At 37.9% G+C, this 5,147-nt stretch overlaps 1 protein-coding gene across 1 annotated transcript in view; it reads right to left on the bottom strand.

Annotated features, from left to right (window-relative positions):
- The window catches only part of LOC104986340 (membrane cofactor protein-like), a 43,081-nt gene that overhangs the window by 9,290 nt on the left and 28,644 nt on the right, over positions 1 to 5,147 (bottom strand). The window lies entirely within an intron of this gene.

Here is a 5,147-nt window from a genome sequence, read left to right as displayed (position 1 = left end):
GACACTTACTCCTTGGAAGGAAAGTTATGACTAACCTAGATAGCATATTCAAAAGCAGAGACATTACTTTGCCAACAAAGGTCCGTCTAGTCAAGGCTATGGTTTTTCCAGTGGTCATGTATGGATGTGAGAGTTGGACTGTGAAGAAGGCTGAGTGCCGAAGAATTGATGCTTTTGAACTGTGGTGTTGGAGAAGACTCTTGAGAGTCCCATGGACTGCAAGGAGATCCAACCAGTCCATTCTGAAGGAGATCAGCCCTGGGATTTCTTTGGAAGGAATGATGCTAAAGCTGAAACTCCAGTCCTTTGGCCACCTCATGCGAAGAGTTGACTCATTGGAAAAGACTCTGATGCTGGGAGGGATTGGGGGCAAGAGGAGAAGGGGATGACAGAGGATGAGATGACTGGATGGCATCACTGACTTGATGGACGTGAGTCTCAGTGAACTCCGAGAGTTGGTGATGGACAGGGAGGCCTGGTGTGCTTCAATTCATGGGGTCGAAAAGAGTAGGAGACAACTGAGCGACTGATCTGATCTGATCTGATCTGATTAAGTCTATTCCCTATGATTTTGTTAGGAATTTTACATACTTTTCCCCCAAAAGTGTGATTGTTTAATAAACCATAATGAAGTTCTATAAGTCTATCAAACATATGCTATTTGCCATCTTCACAAATGATAGCTTTATCTTATCATCACCCCTCTATTTCCCTGTCCCTGGAATTAAGATACAGTCCTAATTATAAGGAGATTTTCTCTAATAATGCAGATGAAACATCAGGGCACATGGATAAAAATTACACACCAAAATGTAAACATGCATTTTTTAAAAACTATCCAGAGAACAATAAATATATTACCAAATGGTAATTCTCAGAAATGTCTATCAGTAGCACCTCTGCTTCTAAACTACCATTATTTGTATTATCTAAAACTCAGACCACAAAATGTCATGTTAGGTCCTGCTCTTTTTATTCCATAAATATTATGAAGTATTAGCATCTGAAACAGAAGATATGAAGAGGTGGCAAGAATACACAGAATAACTATACAAAAAAAGATGCTAATGACCTGGAAAACTGCAGCGGTGTGATCACTCACCTAGAGCCAGACATCCTGGAGTCAAGTGGGCCTTAGGAAGTATCACTACAAACAAAGCTAGTGGAGGTGATGAAATTCCAGTTAAGCTATTTCAAATCCTACAAGATGCTGTGAAAGTGCTGCACTCACTATGCCAGCAAATTTGGAAAACTCAACAGCGGCCACAAGACTGGAAAAGGTCAGTTTTCACTCCAGTCTCAAAGAAAGGCAATGCCAAAGAATGCTCAAACTACCACACAATTGTCCTCATTTCACATGCTAGCAAAGTAATGCGCACAATCCTTCAAGTCAGGTTTCAACAGTATGTGAACCGAGAACTTCCAGATGTACAAGCTGGATTTAGAGAAAGGCAGAGGAACCAGAGATCAAATTGCCAACATCCATTAGATCATAGAAAAAGTATAGGAAAAATCATCTACTTCTGCTTCACTGACTACTCTCAAGCCTTTGACTGTGCGGATCACAACAAATCATGGAAAATTCTTCAAGAGATGGGAACACCAGACCACCTTACCTGCCTCCTGCAAAATCTGTATGCAGGTCAAGAAGCAATGATTAGAACCAGACATGAAACAATGGACTGGTTCAGAATTGGGAAAGCAGTACGTCAAGGCTGTATCTTGTCACCCTGCTTATGTAACTTACATGCAGAGGACATCATGTGAAATGCCAGGCTGGATGAGGCAGAAGCTGGAATCAAGATTGTGGGGAGAAATATCAATAACCTAAGATATGCAGATGACACCATCCTTATGGCAGAAAGCTAAGGGGAACTAAACAGCCTTTTGATGAAGGTGAAAGAGGAAAGTGAAGAAAGCTGGCTTAAAACTCAATATTCAGAGGATGAAGATCATGGCATCTGTTCCCATCACTTCATGGCAAATAGATGGGGAAACAATGGAAACAGTGACAGGTTTTTTTTTCTTTGGCTCCAGAATCGCTGTGGACAGTGACCGCATCCATGAAGTTAAAGACACTTGCTCTTTAGAAGTAGAACAATGACAAACGTAGACAGCTTATTAAAAAGCAGAGACATTACTTTGCCTACCAAGGTCCGTCTAGTCAAAGCTATGGTTTTTCCAGTAGTCATGCATGGATGTAAGAGCTGGACAATAAAAAAGGCTGAGTGCCTAAGTTTGATGCCTTCAAACTATGGTGTTGAAGACTCTTGAGAGTCCCTTAGAGAGCAAGCAGTTCCAACCAGTCAATCCCAAAGGAAACCAACACTGATTATACATTGGAAGGACTGATGCTGAAGCTGAAGTTCCGATACTTTGGCCACCTGATGAAAAGAGCCAACTCCTTGGAAAAGACCCTGGAGCTGGGAAAGGTTGAAGGCAGGAAGAGAACGGGACGACAGAGGATGAGACACTTGGATAGCATCACTGACTCAATGGACGTGAGTCTGAGCAAACTCTGGGAGTTGGTGATGGACAGGGAAGCCTGCGTGCTGCAGTCCAGGGGGTCGCAAAAAGTCAAACACGACTGAGTGACTGAACAGCAGCAAGAGTAGCCTTTGAAGACAGCCCTGCAGAGTGGCAGTGGCAGTCTGGCCACAGTTTTCAGAGGGGAAAATGTAACAAGCCTCAACTGCAGTTTATAAAAAGATTAACCTGACTAAACTAGTCTAACGTAAAGAAAAATAATAGCTATTTCTCTTCATTTTCTTATCAAGAAATATTTATATTTCATTTAACTGTCACCACTATAATTCACCAAGCTCTTAAACATATATTGTTTAAGAATTATGTGAGTTATGTGAGAAAAGATATAGTGGGCAACTCCTGCCTGTTGTAGAAAAAGTATTTCACTTGTCCATGAGGCTTGTGTATACAACATAGCACCAGAAAGAAAATCTATCTACAAATCTCCATCACAAAATAACTCTATCAAATGGCAAGCAATACATTTTAATGTACACATGACCATAGCATTTAAGAAAGTTACATCATCCCATTGGAAATCCTAAATTGGGACACATCTTGAAAACTGTGTTATCTACATGTCTACACATAATGCTACTTACATTGGTCACGGGATTTGCACTATTAAAATAATAATGTATGTCAATAACCACCAATATGTGACACGATGTTTCTTCTCTAATTACAGATCATTGAAATAGTTTCATATAGAACACTAGGGTTTCACAATGCAAGGTTATTTATAACCAAAATAATACCGAAGTCCTCAAAATATTCAGGCTCTAAGTCAACAGTTGGAGAGACATATGCTGAAAAAAGAAGAAAAAATTGGTATAAGAAAAAGGGTAGAAGAAGAAAATTATAAAGGTTAAAAGATCTATAAATTTAAGGGGTTTGATTTGTTTCTAAATTAAATCCCTAATTTCATTTTCCCCTGCATGAATTATATTAATGCTTCTCTTTAAAGCTAGTGTTATAAAATCATAAATTTATATTCAATGTCAAAGCATTCTTCTTCCTATCCATCAACATTTCCTAGGATAATATTATGTGGTACAGAAAGCAAATTTATCATTACTATAATGCCAAAATTAGCTATGAATTTAATGTGATTTCACTTAAAATTAAAAGATGTAAGATGGCTTAAATATCATTTAAAAGTTTATCTGCAATAGAATGAAATTCAACACAATAAAGACCATTTATGAAAAACCTGTAGCTAACAACGTACTCAATAGTGCTTTTGTGCTCACTCAGTCGTGTCTGACTCTTTGAGACCCCGAAGACTGTTGCCCGCCAGGCTCCTCTGTTCATGGAATTTCCCAGGAAAGAATACTGGAGTGGGTTGCCATTTCCTACTCCAGGGGATCTTCCCAACCCAGGGATTAAACCTGTGTCTCCTGCATTCTTTACCTGTGAGCCATCTGGGAAGACCCATACTCAGTAGTAAAAGATTGAGTTTTTTTTCCTTAAGTCACAATACAGGATGCCCACGTTTGCCATTTCTATCAATATAAAATGATATTTTAATTTCTTTTTCTTGCCTAATCAGAGCAATTAGGCAAGAAAAAGCAATAAAAAGCATCCAAACTGGGGAAGAAGAAATAAGATGATCTTGTTCCACATTAAATAATCTTTTAAGTGGAAAACTCTAAAGATTATACATACATACAGATGCACAAATACACACAAACCTATTAGAAAAATTAATTCAACAAAGCTGGAAGCTACAAAATCAACAAATAAAAATCAGTTGCATTTCTATACACTACCAATGGACAATCTAAAAGTGAAAGTGTGAGTCACTTAGTCGTTCCCAACTTTTTGCGACCCCATGGACTACACAGCCCATGGAATTCTCTAGGCCAGATACTGAAGTGGGTAGCTTTTCCCTTCTCCAGGGGATCTTCCCAACCAAGGGATCGAACCCAGGTCTCCTACATTGCAGGCAGATTCTTTGCCAGCTGAGCTACAACAATCAAAAATAAAATAAAAAAAAAACCCAATAAAGTAGCATCAAGAAGGATAAAATACAAGAGGGATAAAAGTAACCTAAGAGGTGAAAGACTTGCACACTGAACTACAAAGCATTGCTTAAAGAAATTGAAGAAGACATAAAAATATGAACGCAAATCCTGCATTCATGGATTGGAAGACAATATTCTAAACATGTTAATACCATACAAACCAATATACAGATTAAATGCAACCCTTTGACCATACTGAAAATGCGTTTTTCATAAAGAGACAAATTAAACCTGTAATTTATATGGAATCTCAAGGGAGTAGAATAGACAAGAAAATCTCCCGATAAGGAAATGCAAAGTTGAAAAGACTCACTTTTTCTAATTTCAGAATTTACTTAAAAAACTACAATAATCAAAACAAACTGTATAATCACAGAGGAAAAACACACGGACCAATACAACAGAATGCAGAGCCCAGACACAGCAGGATATATTGTACAGCACAGGGAAATATGGCTATTATTTTGGAATAACTTTAAATGGAGTATGAGCTTTAAAAATAAAAAAATCACTATGTTGTACACCTGAAAATAATATAATACTGTAAAATAGCTATATTTCAATTGAAAAAAAAAAAAAAAAAAAAAAAAACCC

This window comes from Bison bison, unplaced genomic scaffold (genome assembly GCF_000754665.1).
Source record: "Bison bison bison isolate TAMUID 2011002044 unplaced genomic scaffold, Bison_UMD1.0 scf7180017864067, whole genome shotgun sequence".
NCBI lineage: Eukaryota > Metazoa > Chordata > Mammalia > Artiodactyla > Bovidae > Bison > Bison bison.
The sequence above is the reverse complement of the archived record's forward strand: the minus strand, read 5'-3'. Positions and strand labels throughout refer to the sequence as shown.